This window comes from Equus caballus, chromosome 28, assembly GCF_041296265.1.
Source record: "Equus caballus isolate H_3958 breed thoroughbred chromosome 28, TB-T2T, whole genome shotgun sequence".
Lineage (NCBI taxonomy): Eukaryota > Metazoa > Chordata > Mammalia > Perissodactyla > Equidae > Equus > Equus caballus.
Genome location: NC_091711.1, coordinates 26,556,238 through 26,573,761, shown reverse-complemented (window position 1 = coordinate 26,573,761; position 17,524 = coordinate 26,556,238). Strand labels below are relative to the sequence as shown.

At 44.7% G+C, this 17,524-nt stretch overlaps 1 protein-coding gene across 1 annotated transcript in view; it reads right to left on the bottom strand.

Annotated features, from left to right (window-relative positions):
• The window catches only part of ELK3 (ETS transcription factor ELK3), a 66,314-nt gene extending 54,850 nt beyond the window's left edge, over positions 1-11,464 (bottom strand). The window contains exon 1 of the mRNA XM_023631146.2: positions 11,065-11,464. The gene's annotated coding sequence lies outside the window, so the exon portion shown is untranslated. The remainder of the gene's footprint in view (positions 1-11,064) is intronic.
• Positions 11,465-17,524: the final 6,060 nt, after the last annotated feature.

The following is a 17,524-nucleotide window of genomic DNA, read 5'->3' as shown; positions in this document are numbered from 1 at the left end:
GTCCCAGAGCCTCCCCATAGGTCGTTCCAATCTGTCTCTACTTCATTTACTGCCATCATCAGAACATGTCTCTTGTCACCAGTGGCTGCTTCTCACGCTTGCATGACACATCAGGCTACTTAATCTTGGGAACGGGACAGAGCAACAGGCCCCTTGACCCTCTCCTTCCAGCTTCCCTTCACAGAAAGCCTGGCAGTGGCCTGGAGAGGACGAGAACCCACAGTCTTCCCGGAGAAGCTGGGAACTCTCTCATCTTCTCATCTTCTTCTATAGAACTTAAAATAGTAAAGTACCATTTCTTCAATCTTTTCTAGATGGTTAAGTCACTAAAGAAAACTGTCCTCAACATCAGCACTCCTGGGAAACTTATCTTTCCCTCTTCCTGGAGTAAATCCACTAAAGTCATTTTACGTGTCTTTTTAAACTAGTATATAGATACAGAAAATGATACTAGTTAGCTGATCTTGACATTGTTTGGCAGTATATGATCAGTGTTAAAACTTTATAATACAGCATATTTGAACTGCTGATAATTTACAAATGGCTAATAGTATTGTAAACTTTTTTCTGCAACTTATTTGCCAAAATATGTTGGTTTCTGGAAACATCTAGATGTAGCTGGATAATATTGACATTAGCTAGTCTTTGGGTCCAACTATATATAGTATTGTTGCAAAAATAGCTATGAGTTACCGGTGTTTGTGACATCTTCTTTAGAGATTTTTGAGAAGCACAAAGAGCTGCCTTATGGGGCAGTTACCAAAGTAAGGAACTAGACTCTTCTAGGCTTCAGGATTCTGTGCTCACTTCAGCTTCACTGCTTTTCTTTGGTGTTCTTCTCAGCAAAACTCTTTCACGGTTTAGGAAATGCAAATTCTAGGCATAAGCATTTATACATAAATCTGGTGTGATAATATATGCACTTTGGAAGGGATCTATAAAAAACAGTGACTCCGTGGTCTTTAAGACATCATCACCTGCTCATGTGGTGGACATCTGTGGGGGATTTTAGCTCCATCTGAAGTCACAAAGGTAGACTATCCCTTTTATGGCTTTATTGTCTCCACATGCATATGTTTCTCTCACTTTTTTTTTAAATAGATATCAAGTCTAGCTGCACATGATGATGAGCGTTTCTTCTAAATTTAAATAACTTCTAATACAGTTCTTTTTAACATGAAGCAAAAACATAATGGCATTAAGGTAGAATGGCAAGCAAAAGGCATCTCATTTTTCACTGAATGTCTATTTGAAACCGAGCCTGACCTGTAGACAAACGACAGTGAGCAGAACACATTTAAAATATCTTGGTGCTCCTGTTAAGTATAGTTATTTCGAAGAAACCTACTGCAAAAATAGACAGTGAGTGGCTTCAAATCTAAATAATCCTCTCCCAATGCCTTATACTTGAAACCTATTTTTTATTAACCCCCAAACTTCACTGAATAAATGAACAAAATAACATTAAAATTGCCATCAAGTGGAAGACCGATGGTTCATTCATTCTTGTCAGGGTAATGTGCACACGTGTTTACTTCAAGAGGCCACCAAAAGCATCTGACAGGAGAGAATGGCTGGTGATGCCCTTAGCATCAAACATTAAATATACACCCCAAGCCTCGTCGAGGCCCTTAATTCCCATTCAGGAATCTGCCATCTACTAACCTGGCTGAGCCCTTTTTGAAATGTCACATACAACTTGTTACCCTACTTACTCTTCCAAGACCTGTTCAACGTGAATGTATTAATCGTGCAAGAAACCAGCCAGATCCTACTTGAGATGATCTTTGTCTGCCAGCTAAAGAAAATCACCCTTTCTGTATTTTAATCATCTGGTGCATGTATGATCTTCTATGTCAAGGTCTTAAAGTTCCTACTTTCCTAAAGACAAATTAGTAGGTCTCAATATTTATGTTAAAAAAACAACAACAACAAAGGACATGGCAGAGGCTGAGGGGGAACCCGCTCTTGTGGTTCAGCTCTGATTTCAAACAAAGCAGGGCAATGCTCTTATTTGAGGGCAGTGACTCTGAGCTTTTGAGAACCCCAGTATGCCTGGGTCATTTTGTTTGACTCAAGAGATCTTGTAGCAGGATTTACTTTTGTAACGAAAGCAATTCACTTTAAGAAATTTTTAAGACTCTTCAAAATGACTCAATTTATCCAAGTATCGTAAACGCATAATTGAGAAGTAGTGTTAAAGAGCCTAAAGAAGTGAATTTGGCAGTGAGGGAATGCCCAGTGGCTGGCTGAGCGATGTTTCTGCTTTTGCCTTGACTATTAAAGATGAAGCTGGCCCATCAACAGGCATTTCTGCCCTCCACCAGAGTTCAGTGCAGATGTGATGACATGTCTCTGTCTGGGGTTTAACTAGTTGCGACCCTGACTCAGGATCACCTGGAGAATTTGGAGATGTTTGTTCTAAAAAGACAAAAAGCAATGCTCTACCACCCAACACCCCCTGGTCTAAATGATCAGTATCTGGGGCTTGGAAAACAGGCAGGGACATTAGCAGAAATAACTTCCCTGCCCATGTCCATGAATTTTAGATTCCAGAGAATCTCGAAGTGCAGGGCCATACAAAAGAAGGAGGCGCTGCATCCACATAGCCTTTTAAACAAAACGAAATGGTTTGGCCCCTTCTTGGATGTTCTTAATGGGGCTTGCTGAAATTATCAGGAATCTCAGCTTTCTCCTCTCCTGAAAACTACATAAAAAATCCAAGTTCTCTCCTGAGTTCTCACAGTGAAGCAATGATTCTTTGGAGTGAAGTTTAGCACACATTCCCTCATGCTCTCATCTCTGTACAGAACGAGGGCTAGGATCCTGCATGAGAAGTGTGCCTGCATAGAGAAGGGGCAAAAACTGAGACCACATATTGTCCTACTCTCTTAGACTCCTCCATCCCTCCTGGAGCCCACATCTGTGGAGACACACCAGATACACAGGCTCCTTCCTCACTGCCGGTGCTTATCTCTTTCATTTCCAAATGAACGCCAACAACCAGGGCTCAGATTTTAGCCTCAAAAGTGAGGAAGTTACACTTCCAGGTCACTGAGCATCAACCAGAGAAGTGTTCTTCTTAACTATCAGTATCAGGATATTTTTCTAACATCTACAGCCCCTTTTCTTGCTTAATACAACATTCCAATCTTTCTGGGCCTCAGTATCATATTCTGAGGTTGATGAGAATTTAAGGTGCAGACAGTAGAGGAGAATTCCTGCAGTGACCCAGGAGCATAACCTGGAATAAATTCTGGGGCTCTTGTTTTGTTGTTATTGCCGTTTTAATCTCTCTTCTGACAATTAAGTGCAGGGAGAAAAATCGGCTTCATCAGGCATTCTAGTCAAGCAAGGTTTGACTATCAAATAAACTTAGGGTCCTTGGCAAAACCCAGCTGAAATTAACAGCAAAACTAGTCCTCTTCCACTAAATTCAGGTATTTAGTCATCCATCCTTTCATAATCACACAGGCAGAGTCTTTTATTATTTTAAAATTCCATCAGAAACATCATTCATTAATTACAAAAAGTTACAGACAAAAACTACAGCCTCAGGTTTTTGTGTAAGTGAAGGACTTTTAACTGTGAACATTATGGAACTTAGCCCAAGGGCACTGCGAAATCTTGGTCAATTGAAGTCTTGATAAAGGACTAATGATGGTTGCCGTAGAATGATTAATTTTAACATGGAAAGAACTTTACATTGAGAGTCTTTTAAACTGTACTAGTCTATGAATTCCCTAACTGTTAACCAACCATTCTCAGTATAACACTGATATCAACAATAGGGCTAAAGTTTGTCGTCTCGGATATTAATAAACTAACCTGATTTTTGTACATCTATTTTTCTTGCAAGTCTGGGAAAAAACTCTAGAAAATGATACATCCTTGATAGAGGATCTTCTTGGCTGCCTTTATGGTTTAACCAAGAGATATGACTCTTATTAATCCAAGTAATTTACTATCTAGGAAAGAGTTGGATTTATGCAAAGCAATAAAGTGCTTTATCAAGTCCAATGGCAAAATAAGGGAGGGCTATACTGACAAGTTTTCCCCCCTTCAGATTATTTTAAATTCAATGAATGGCAGGTATTGTGCAAAGCGCTGGGATAAACACAAGGATGAGAAAAACAGATCAGGCCCAGAGGGAGCTTACAGACTGATGGTGGCGACAGATGTGAAATACATCATGACACATACATGCACATGTATCCCCCACTATCCAGATCTAATGGATTCAAGGGTCTGGACAGTGACTTCAGATAACAAGGGCTATCATGCCATCAAATCTACTTGGTTCCTGAGTTTTGGATGAAGAGTATTAATGAATAATGAGGGACACTAACTCAGTCTCCAGAAATATATATATCTGAAACTGCTCAGTACCTGTGTTTGGATAGTAAGAATTCGGAGAGGGAAAATTCGAGTAATGAGGAAACGTGTAAATAAAGCCTGTGGCGAGGGCTCTGGGGCCAGGGATGGATGGCTGTGGGAGATCTAGTGTGCGGGACCGGCAAAGGCTTCCTCAGGGGAGAGATGGCTGAGCTGAGCCCTGAAGGATGCCTACAAGTTAGCAAGGCAAAGTGAAGTGAGAAAAACTGATGGGAGTAGGGGCAGATAAGGGAACTCCCGGAGAGAGAATAGCACTGGAAAGGCCCCATGGCCTGTTACACATTTGAGGAATTGAGGAAAGGCCTATGTGGCTGCCCCAAATCACGGCTTGCAGCTCACGTCAAGAATTTTGGTCTTCATCCTAGCTGAGGCCACTGGGAGATTTTAAGCAGAGGAGTGACATGGTTAGATCTGTGCATAAAGGATTGCTCTAGCTTGTGGGTGGAAAAGGGATTGGAGGGGGAGAGAGGGAATGTGGGAGTCCTCAGATAAGGCAGAGGAGGATGGAGAGCATTTTCAAAGACTATCAGAAGGAGGGAGTAGGGCCCAACCTGGTGATCAAAACCTTACTTGGGCATCCAACCCGGAGACAGTCACCCCAAGAATGAGGCAGTTGTGGGTCATTAGAAATGAGTGGCACTTGTCACAGACCTCAAAAAAAGGAGGAAAGGAGCCCAGTATCTGATACTGACCTTCCCTCGGGTGTTCCTTATTCAATAAGGGGCCAAAACGGGATTGGATGGGAAATTGAACCCCCTTTCCCACCACAAAACAGCAGCTTGTTGAAATTGCTGTATATGTCTAGAAGTGAGCTGCTTGGGGTGATAGCAAAAATTCACATTACACTTTCACAACTCTTAGAAGAATTCAAGTTCTTTACTCTCAAACAGCAGAAGAGGACTTTTGACTCGAAAGGAATTATTCCAGCCTCTCTACTTCAATCACCTTACCATCCAGCCAGGGAAACTGAGGTCCTGGAAGAGTAAGTGATATTCTCTCAACACAACTGGTTTTAAGGGAATCTACTTTTCCCCGCAGTATACATATTACTTTTGGTCAGCTTAGGTGATATTAAATAATGTCAAAGGAATTTTTCCTCTTATTGTATGTATCATGGGGAAATCCACACATTCTAATGACTTATTTTTAACCAGGCAGATTAAATAAAAATACAGTAGTATTTATCAAGGTGTAACAGGTTTAATAACCTACATGGTAAAATCAGGAAATTGTCATAATATAATTAAAAAGAACATAAGCAGGGAGTGTTTTGCGGTGATGGCAATATTCTCTATTTGGAGGTTAGGGGGTGGGGATTACATGGGTGTATACAATAACATTTAAGATTTGTGCATTTTCATGTATGTAAATTATACCTCAATTGAGAAAAAAGGGACACCAAGGGTCTTAGATTATTTTATTGCTTGGAGTAAAGGAATGCTAACCTCACCACAGAGTCTAAGAGAAGACATCAGATGAGTGTGTTTTATACTTACTCCATCACTCCCATATTCATATATGGAAAACTAGGACTTGTTCTTACATGTAGTAGCTTTAAAAATACGTATGATACTATGTGCTTTGGAACCTCTTTTTAGAGCATGTGTGTGAGTAAATTCGGTTCAGTCCAATTCAAATTAGAATACATTAGTATAACCCTCATCTTAATTTCTTTAAAAATATACAAAAAAACCGCACAGCTAAATTATAAAATAATCCCATTTAATTCTTAGAATAATAATTATTTTCCAGGAAATGTAAATTAAAACACATAAAGTAGTCAACGAGTTCATTTCTAGTGGCAACTCAAACCTAATTACAATTTATTGAAACGAGCAATTCAAAGTTTATTTTTAAACTGCTGCCATATATGTAAGTTTCCAGTAATGGATGAAAGGCCATTTTTCTTTTGGTTGTGGGTAGAAGGCACAAGGAGTCAAACTTCTGCATAGAATAGTTACTTAAGAGATTGAATGATCGACCATTTTTGAAGGCCTTTAGGATTTAACAGAAGGTTACACATACATACACCCACACACACACCCCCACATAATTCAGTTTTCTGAGACTGCACTATAAGTGGCAAAACCAGAGTTTTCATGGTCTCAGTGCCATGGTTTCAACCAAAAAGCTGGATAATCTCAATTCAAACTGGCCTTGAGCAACAGTAATCCTGAGCTGAAAATCCATTTAAAACACCAATTTCAAAGTCTGGAAACTCTACTGACAGAAAACGAAACAGTAACAAACAAGACGTGTTAACGTATGCAAGAGGTACCATCCTCCTTCCTTTTAGTTAGAGAACTTCAAGGTGTATTTTCGGTTTAACCTAGTTTCTCTTTTCTTCATCATTTAACATTCTATTTTGATGTGTAGTGCCCTGGACTTCCTGTTACTACATCTTGATACTCTACTGAAAATCATGACTCATTCTTAAATCATAGAGAAACTCATCAAAATCCCAAATTTCACAGCACTTATGAATTCAGTCTTTCAAGAGGGCAGCATTCTTAGAACATTACTTGGAGCCACAGACAAAAACACTGGACGAGTCCATGTAGAAATTATGTCAATCCACTGTTGAGTCAACACATTCATCAGATCAACAAACACAAGCTCTATGTGTGTTAATTCTGGTCTTAGAACTAGTTATTAAAATCTGTTACATGGTATGTTAAGTGAAAATAAGTTACAAAACAGAATGCATAGTGTGATTCCAATTGAAAACTTTATGTGTGTGTGCACGTATGTGTGTATGTATACACACATGCATTTTAAGAGAACGGAAAAATATACACCAAAATATTAACAAAATAGGATTATGGGAGATGTTTATTTTTTTTTCTTTGTGGTTTTCTGAATTTTCCTAAGCTAATTCACATTAATATTTTTTATAACAGAAAAACAACTAACCTTTAGAAAACACTGTTAGGCTAGAGTGATCTCAAATATGTCATAAATCAATCAACGAAGGCAAAGAGGAATTATGGATAACCAGAACATAAAAAACTCTTGCCTGAAACAGAAAAACTTGACAGAAGTGGGATTCTTCATTCAAACGACCCATGTCGCTCATGTGTATATATAGGTACAGGCTCTTGGGAAGGGGCACAAGCCAGCTGCCAGGAGCCAGAGCACAGCCAGATTAGGCAGAGAACTCATTTCTTTTAAAGTTTAATGAGGAACCCCAGGTCTGGGAAACATGGAGATGGCTGATTCGTTCCCTAGGACTAGAAAGGAGCAAAGCCATTAATTAGTAAGCAGTAACTCACCATCAGCGAAAAAAGTCTCTACTCCAGGAAGTCACATCCTTGGGTAATTTTTATTAAGTGTTTTGGGTTTGTCAATAGGTAATGTTTTGCAACCATATTGGTTTCTTGAATCAAATACATATATATAAATATAATTGGGTAGCACCAAAGAGACAAAATCCAATATCTGACAGCTAGGAAAGGAATATTTTAATTTATATGCACTGCCTGGAAGTCCTTTGAAACTGATTTCAGGAAAAGATTCAAGTTCCAAAAAGTTATTACCAATATAAATTTCAATTATGATCTCAGTGTTGCATTCACTGTGTATTAGCAGTTTTGAATTATTAAATTTTTTTAAATAAGAAAAAGAAGAGGTCTTTAATAAATGTTTAGCAAACTTCAAAATTTAAATGAGGCTGAAAAATCACCGCTGTCCTCCATCTGGGCTATTGTCCTTCTGGTCTAAAAAGCTAAATTAGTACCGAGTGAGTGAGGTTCAGAGATGGTCTAATCCAGCTCACAAAGGTACACCATCACCATGTCATCATCCACGTGTCATTCTATTGCATACCACTGACCAGAAAGGCAGAGAAAATTCATGCACACTGTGTGATATACGTGGCAGAAAAGTGCTACTGATGACTTTTAAATGTCCTGTTCATTGAGTGAAGGCATGTAAAAGAGTTATCATCATCCTCATTAATGTAAACAAGAGTTTCTCCATCTGGGCACCACCTACATTTTGGGAGGGAAAATTCTTTGGTGGGGGGGGTGCTGTCCTGTGCAGTGCTGTATGTTTAGCAGCATCCTTGACCTCTACCCACTGGATGCAAACAGCACTCCCTCTGGTTAGGACAATCAAAATGTCTCCAGATGCTCCCTGGGAGGCAAACTACTCTTGGTTGAGAACTACTGATATAAATGAAAATTAAGCATTCCAAATAAGAAGGTATTGGAATGAAGAATCCTAATCACCTCCTTTTTATTTCGAAGGAAATGTGGTCTTGAGACAACTCGACAGCCGCCATCCTTAAGGGATGCTCATGCAGAATGATGTTAGCTTTGGAAAGCTTTTTTTCTTATCTATTTATTGTAAGTTCTGTTATGCTACTCATAGCTTTCAAGGCAACAATTTATTGAGCATCTACTCTGTGCCAGGCACCACACTGGGGACATCCTGTACTCATGTCCAATGACTCACACCCTACCCTGGTGGGGCTGCTTTAGGACATGCTTTGACACCGTAAAAGAATCACCAACACCTTAAAAACCCTCAAGAAAGCAGCACGCCCTTGTCACTAAAGGAGCCCCAGAGTTGCAATCGGGTTGCTTAAAATTCTTTACCCTTTTTAGCAACTCTACACATTTCCAACATTTAAAGGTTTAAAAAGGAAAAAAAAAACAAAAAAGGTCAGAAGGCTTTGGCTATATTTACCACAGAAAGACCATCAAGGGTTTTTGCAGGCAGGATCATTACTGGAAACTCTCAAAACACTTATGGCCAGTCTTCCTAACTGTCTGACCCACGTGCCCTCCTAACACAATTTGTAATTTTATAATCCCCATAAATTGAAACTCATAACTGACCTTTCCCAAATAAATGCGTGTCACAGAGAGAGAAAGAGAGAGAGAGATCAGAGGCTATTTTGTTCGGCAATAAGGCTCCGAAATCGATTTGAGCTCATTAATAGATGCCTGGAATAGGCTTGGTTTCTTATCTCCTCCCGCTCCCCCCCCCCCCGCCCCCTCTCCGCACCCCGCCCCCCACCCCCAACAAAGACTGAAGCACAGATGGGAGAGAATGGGTGTGTTTGAGCTGCTTAGGCAATAGAAACTTCACACACACACACACACACACACACGACTGGGAAAGAAAAACCTGTTAAGTCCGAAATGCAAAATGGCCAAGGGGACTTCAAAGTTTTCAAGATGCTGCCCTGAAAAGATTCGTTGGGCGGCTGCACCTCTGAGTAAATAAAGCCGTAACTGGTCTCCCTCTCCAGCGCAGGGCTCCCCCGGCTGACAGTGGCTGCACAAAACCCCTCCTGTGCGGAGCAGCGGAAACTCCTAATGAGATTACTTGGTGTGTGTGCAGACATTACTTAGCAATGACTAAAGGGGCTCTCTTCCTGCAGCAGCCAGTGGAAAATTCAGGGAACTTTTTCCCCTGCAGCAGCAGAATCCCTTTAACCCTCTCCCCAGCCAACTCCAAAAACAACTTAGCCTCCCCCGGCCTCCCCCTCCTCCCCGGCGGCTGGGGTGCTGGGGGGAGTTAAAGACCGGCCAGGGGCTTCCTAAAGCGGGAGGGTGGGAGGGGGTCAGCGGGGGACCCCTGAAACACTACAAAGGAAACTGTAAAAGGCACAAATACATAAACCTGAGAAGGAGCAAACCACAGTTTCTTTGTGAGCTCCTCCAGTGAGTCATTTTCAAGATGCTGTCTGCTGCCAGTTTCAAAGCGGAAGCGCATGGCAATTAGTCTTGCCGTTTCCAGACAAGCCAGAAACTCTCCCGACACTCGTTTTTTTTTTCTAAAAAGCCCCTTTTGCAGTTTCTGAAATAACATTTCTTGCTTCCACCCCCACCCGCCGCCTAACTGCAACTTGTCCTTAGGATGATTCGGTTCAGAAAACATAACAAAACCGAGACCTCTGTTTTTTGGGGTTTTCTTTTCTAACCCTCCAAAATTTTAATTCCTCCGCCCGAAAAAGTTACAGTAGTATTACAGGCCAACATTCAGTTGCAAGCCGAAGAGCCCTTTCCTAAAGAGCTGGGGGCGCCAAGACCATCTTGTGCCCAATCCTTCTCCAAAACCGTGTCTAGTAGACTCCGCCAGCTTTTAAAGGCCCGGCTGGGCGTGCGCCTGGGGCGGTGACCCGGGCGGGGGTCACCTGCCGAGCGAGTGGACGCAGCCCCCAGCCCCGCGTCTTCGCACCCCACGCCCTCCGCTTCCCTCTCCACCTCGTCCTCTCCCAGAATCCGAGCATCGGTGCCCACTGCCACCCCGGGGGAGAACCAGCCCCAGCGGCAAGGTCAGCGGTGGTCCAGCCTCCAGGCACGCAGCCTGCTCCAGTCGCTCTTCCTCCCGGGGACCCCAAATCTCACCATCCCTATTCACCCCTTGCGCCCCCTCCTCTGGGCTCACAGCGCAGTCCCAGGGAGGCGGGCTCCCGGTGCACGGTCCCCGCAGCCCCCGGCCCGGCGCGCGGACGCGGCGCGGAGCTCCGGCAGGTCGGCGACGGCGCGGGCGCTGGAGCATCCCCGCTGCGCCCCCCGGCCCGGGCCCGAAGCCCACCCCGGGGCGCCCACCCGCCCCACCCCCACCAAGCCAAAGAACAGAAAGAAAGAAAGAAAAACCCACCCCCAAGGAAACTTTGCAACTGTCCGAGCAACAGGCAGAAGCCCTGCTACCTACCCAGATGTGGGGGAGCTTTCAAGATCCTTCTTCGGGGGAATTTCTAGGAGGAACCGGGCGAAAGCCCCCGACTTTCCATGCTGACAGGCGTCTGCAGACGGTCTGTTGCTCTTGTAATGAGATCCTGATTTTCCCCCCTTTTTTTTCTTTCTCTCGCTCCTCTTTTTTTTTTTTTTTTTTTCCTCTGGTGTGTGTGAGAGCAGGAAGTTGGAGCAGTCAGGCCGAGCCGGCTCACTTCCTTTACTGCATTATTCCCCAGGCGGTGTGCAGTCTGTGTAAACAGGCTTTTCCGCCCCGCGCCGCGCGCCCCGGCCGCGGCTATGCGCCGGGGCCGCCCGCCGAGGCCCGCGCATACTCCGGCCTGGGCCCCGCGCTCGCCCGCACCGCGCCGCGCGCCCCCGCGCCCGCGCGCCCCGCTTCCTGCTCGGCCACCCCAGGGGAGGAGCCTCCAGACCCTGGGCGACTCCGAGCGGCCGCAGCCCCTCCCCACCGGGGGGAGCGACGCGGCCAGAAACCCGGGGCAGCGGGACCCCCACGCGCGGGGGGCTGACCCCGGAATGCGGCGGGACCCGGGTTCCCTCTTCTCCCCCGGGGTCCCTGCGCTGGGGACCGCCCGGGACCCTGCCGTGGGCTCGTGCCCTGCCCAGTTGGCTGTGGCGGGGAGGCCCGAAATGGGGAGGCCGCTGGCCTTGCTGTTCGCTGTCAGCTGGGGTGGAAGCGTTGTGGGGCAGGGGGCATCGGGAGTGGGCTTCGGGGTTTGGTTGCTCTGGGAAAGGGCTGCTTTTCTCCTGGGTGGGGGCGTAATTGCTCAGACGAGAAGCTGTTGCATATGCAGAAAGGGAGACATGGTTTCTGTCTAAGGATGGACAAAGTTCCTGTCTGGGATGTAAAAAAAAAAAAAAAAAGCCACCGCTCAGAGTAGGGGGCCCACTTTGGGGAAAAGGACGAGAAGCCCTAAACTGGAAGCCAGGATTCTCCAGGAAGAGACCTTCCTGGCCCTTCCCTCTGGCCTACCACAGGCCCAACCTTTCCTGCCTGCTAAGGAGCTCCCGGGGGAATGAGCAGTGCCCACCGGGCTGAGGGACTGAGGCTTCCGAGGGAGGCTCTGTGGTGTCAAAACTGGTCTCCACATCCAGTATCCCTCAGCGATGGCGCACCCCGGAGAGCTCAGGCCAGGCTCTGACGGGAGAGCTTGTCCACTGCCCCGAGGCTGAGAGGAGGGAGGAAGGTCCCTTAGCCCCAGCCCTGTGCTCCAACCCAATTGCTCACCTTCCAGAACCCTCCATCTCCAGGCCTCCACTCCTTAGCAGTGCAGACCAGTTCTCAAACTTGAGCCTGCACCAGCATCACAGAGGGGCTTGTTACAACACTGGTTGCCTGGCCTCACCACCTAGTTCCTGACTCAGTAGGTCTGGGGTGGTTCTCGGCCCTGGCTGACATTAGAATCACCTGGGGAGTGTTTTGAACACTATTGATCTCTAAACACAACCCAAACCAATTAAGTCAGATTCCCTGGGGGCAGGGCGTGAGTCCTTTCCAGAGGACCACATTTAAAGAGTTACTCCACTGTTTGTTTCTTACGTTTGCAACCTTTCTGAACGATTATTTGTTTACGAATTTCTCACTAACTGTGGGCTTCTAAAGGGCAGAGTTGTGTCTTCCTCACGCTGGTACTAGCTCCCCATCCCTACGTGCCTGTCAGGCACCTGACTCGTAGGACAGTCCAGTTCGCAGCATCTGCTTCCTGGCTGGTGTGGTTAGTTCACTAAGAGCTGAGACCAGGCCCACCAGACCTCTGAGGAGGGTGGGAAATCATGAGGGGGTGCAAGGCAGGAGAGTAAAGCGGGAGGAGGAGTATGGAGAAGAGAGCTGTTCATCAATCCCTGATTTTCCACAGCTAATTTTCCACTTTACGGATTGTCGTCTTAATCCCTAATGGGCTTCTGTCGCTCAGCAAAGCTCACGCTGTGTCCCTGTGTGATCCAGCTGTCTGTGGACTAGGAGTATATAAATTTATTATATTATCATTAACACGGAGGGAAAGAAAACCACACACACAACGAAGAACACCATATTGCTTTATTTTTAGAAGTATATGCCAAAGTCAAACTGATGTATATTTTAAACCAATAGTTTGGATGCTTTTTACTGTGTTTTTTCTCGACAAATCTTTGTAGAATCCTAACATGTGAGAGAGAAAAGTTGTACATCTTTTCGTGAAGCAGTTGAATTGTTTTGAAGAGATGCTTTCTCGTCTGAGGCACTCCTGAAATATTTAAGGGCAGCACTAGCGTTTCTTAGACCAGATGAAGACCTCTGAAGTTTTTCTGGTGTATTAGATTGTCCACACCACCACTGCCAGCTCTTCCCATGAATGAGTAATTCAGAGCTGACTCTGCGCTTCCTCACAGCACAGGGAATGGCTTTTACTTTTAGGGGTCTAGCAGCTTCTGTGCTTTGCATTCTAAAGGAAAACTGCTGCCTTAGCTCGGGCTGTCCTAATACCGTGACAGAGCAGCTTAAACATCTGGCGTTTATTTCTCACAGTTCTGGAGGCTGGAAGTCCAAGATCAAGCTGCCGGGAGACTTGGCACATTGGTGAGGGTCCTCTTCCGGACTTGTAGATGGATGCCTTTTGCTGTGTCCCCACGTGGTCTTTCCTCAGTGCTCGCATGTGAGTGGAGAGAGACAGAAAGGAAGCAAGCTTTTCAGTGTTTCTTCTCAAAAGGGCACTAATCTCATCATGGGAGCTCCATCCTCCTGACTTCATCTAAACCTAATCACCTCCCAGAGGCCTCATCTATCACCATCACGTGGGGGGCTAGGGCTTCAACATGAAGTTTGAGGGGACACAAACATCCAGTCCATAATAACTCCTGTTTCTTTTCCATGCTTTCCTTCCCACTGTCAAAAGGCAGCCAAGAGGTGTGACATTGCATGATCCACACTCCTCTTTCTATGCTTTTGTTGTAAAACAGACAGGAGTTAGAATGGTGTGGGTTATGAGTAAGATTTCTTCAGGTGCCCTTTATAGCGGGTGATAGAGCCTAAGGTCATTCATTTCTCCCGGCTAAGAGGGAGTGAGTCTCTCTCAGCTTTGATAAGAACAGCTGAGATCTCACCAGAGAGGGGAGTTGCCAGTGTGAGTGTTGGAGGGTGCTTGGGGCAGGGAGGAGGAGGGTGAGCCAGCTAAACCCTGTGGATGATGCGTGGAGAAGGGCTGGGTCTCCGAGAGAAAATCAAAGCCCTGGTCCTAAAAGAAGGGGTGTATTAGTCAGCTTTTGCCAGGATAATACTATGTAACAAACAACCCCAAAACTCAGCAGCTGATGTGTCATCTCTTTCTGGGAGCTAGGCTGCTGGAACAGACACAGCTTGGGGCATGTGGTTCTCTAGGACGGCAGAAGCTCAAGAGAGGTGAGTCCTGGCACTAGCACATCTCACTTTGACTCACAGTCCACTGGGGAACGCAAGTCGTACGGCCGAGTCTCAAGTTGATGGGATAGAGAGAAGGGCAGGGAGGGAAGAGAACTTCTGAACAAATAATACAGTCTACCACAAGAGAAAACGGATGCTGGACACAAAAACAACAAATCTCGCAGGTCCCTCGAACTTAGCATTCCATGATGTATAATAGAGTGGGATGCAATGAAAGATAAAAATAATAATAATAATAGAGATGGACAAGGAAGCATAATTAGATAGGGCAGGAGAAGAAAATGAGTTTTAGAATATGCCAAACTAAAATATTCTGGAAATAGCAGAACAAATAATATTTGAACCTTATGAATTGGTGAGTTTTTGGTAGAAACTCCAAGTGGCTTGCCATCACTGCCTTGAAGACTGCCTTAATGTTGGAGGCTGTGGGGTAGAGAGTGTGAATAGACAGCCAAAGCCTGATGGGAACGCAGCCCACTCTGTGGAAAGAATACATTTGGAACCAGGAATTTGGGGATCCAGTCCCACACCCGAATTGTTCTAGCTATGTGACCTTGGCTAAGTCACTCAGCCTCTCTGAGCCTGAGTGAGCATCGATTTTTACTGATTTTTACAGCAAGTGCTAATTTTACATTAAAACAACACGTGTTAGAGACTAGGATTTTAAGACAGTCGTGAACTTAATTTGAAGGACTATTTAAAAGCATTTTATAGACTTGCAGGCAGACTCTTGCAGGAATGTGCGTTCTCCCTTTTGTGTTGTTAGAGGTCTGTCAGAGAAGACATTTGAGAAGCATTGATTTGGACCATCGTTTTTGCCCTCAGATGGGCCACCCATAGGCCAGAGGTTGGCAAACTAGAGCCCACAAGGCCTGCTGTCTGTTTCTGTATGAATTTTGAGTGCAGAAGAATTTACTTTTTCTTTTTGATTGCAGTAAAAACACATAACGTAAAATTTACCATCTTAGCCGTTTTTAAGTGTACAGTGCAGTGGTGGCGAGTATATTCACGTTGTGCATCTGATCTCTGGAACTTTTTCATCTTGCAAAACTGAAGCTCTCTACCCACTGAACACCTCCCATTCCCCCCTGATCCCAGCCCCTGGCAACCGCCATTCTACTTCCTGTTTCTATGAATTTGACTAGTCATGCGCCACTTAATGACGTCACAGTCAACGACAGACCACGTGTACAACAGTAGCCCCGCAAGATGAGCACCATGTAGCCTAGGCATGTAGTAGGCTATACCATCTAGGTTTGAGTAAGTGCACTCTGTGATGTTTGCACAATGACGAAATCCCCTAGTGATGCATTTCTCAGAACACGTCCCTGGTCATTAAGCAACGCGTGACCTTTAGATACCTCATATGAGTGGAATCATACAGTGCCTATCTTTTTGTGACTGGTTTACTTCACTTAGCAAAGTGTCCTCAAGGTTCATCCACGTTGAATCATGTGACAGGATTTCCTTCCTTTTTAAGGCTGAATAATATTACATTGTATGTATATACCACATTTTAAAAAATCTATTCATCTGCTGAGGGACATTTGGGTTGCTTCCACCTCTTGGCTTTTGTGATAATAAGGGTTTACATTTTTAAACGGTTGAAAACAAATCAAAGAAAGAATAATATTTTGTAACACGTACAAATTGCATGACATTCAAATTTCGGTGTCCATAAATAAAGTTTTATCGGGACACAGTCCCGCTCGTTCACTTACGTATTGTCTAACACTGCCTTTGCACTGCAACGGAAGAGTTGAATAGTTGTGACAGAGACCGCATTGTCTATAAAACTGAAAATATTTACTTTCTGACTCTTTACAGGAAAAGTTTGTCAACCCTTGACATAGGCCATCTGAGACAAATGAGACTCTGCCTCATTTTTCGGTTTGGTTTGAACTGAATTTTCTTTCTTGTTCCAGTAAAGCCCTTCCTCACCACAGTGAGCAAAATCCTTAGTGTCTTTAACAAACTTCATATCCGGGAACTTCATCTTCAAAGGAGAATAAGTCGGTGTGCTCGATTTAATTCCTCTCATTTGGTCTTCTGATGAAACGAGAATAGCTGGCTCCGGCTGTTCCCGCCCCTAAAACAGCCTTTTAAGCCTTTCTCTGGTCTCTGAACAGACCTGAGCCTTTGTTCCTGATGGTTCCCCGCCCCAGTTACACGTCAGTACCTGGGGTGAGCCCAGGAATCTCTGTTTCTCCAAAGCTCCACCCAGATGACCTTTCTCTTCAGGAAACCCTTATAAATGTCTTCCTCATCCTTTAGACTCAGCTCAAAGCCACCTCTTCCAGGAAGTCCTCCAGGATCCACCAGATGAAGTACATGGCCCATTTTTCCTGCACAGTGTTTGAACATTATGGCTTAGAGTTATTTATCTGACTGTCGGTCTCCCACACACCCCTTCCCTGTATCATCGCCTGCCAAAAATGTGCTGAAAATTTTTTGTTGAATCAATCAATTCACCAACAATAAAAGGAATGATAGGGGCCGGCCCAGTGGCACAGTGGTTCCCACGTTCCACTGTGGTGGCCCAGGGGTTTGCCAGTTCCGATCCTGGGTGCAGACATGGCACGTCTTGGCAAGTCATGCTGTGGTAGGCGTCCCACATATAAAGTAGAGGAAGATGGGCACGGATGTTAGCTCAGAGCCAGGCTTCCTCAGCAAAAAGAGGAGGATTGGTGGCAGTTGTTAGCTCAGGGCTAATCTTCCAAAAAAAAAAAAAAAAAGGAATGATATATATAATAAAGTTTTGTAAATGATGTTGCTGATTGAAACATGTGAACAGTCACCAGAAGGGAGAATCATTGATACCATTTGAGGGGCATTAAAACTGATTCCAAGCTTCAAATTTTTAAATTTCAAAATTGATTGAAGTCCATTCACACATTGCACCACCACACTCACCCCAAATCCACATTGTACCATCAGAAGGGAAGGGAGAGTAAAACGTAGTGTCATATGGGGCCGGCCCTGTGGCTGAGTCATTAAGTTTGCACGCCCTCCTTGGGCGGCC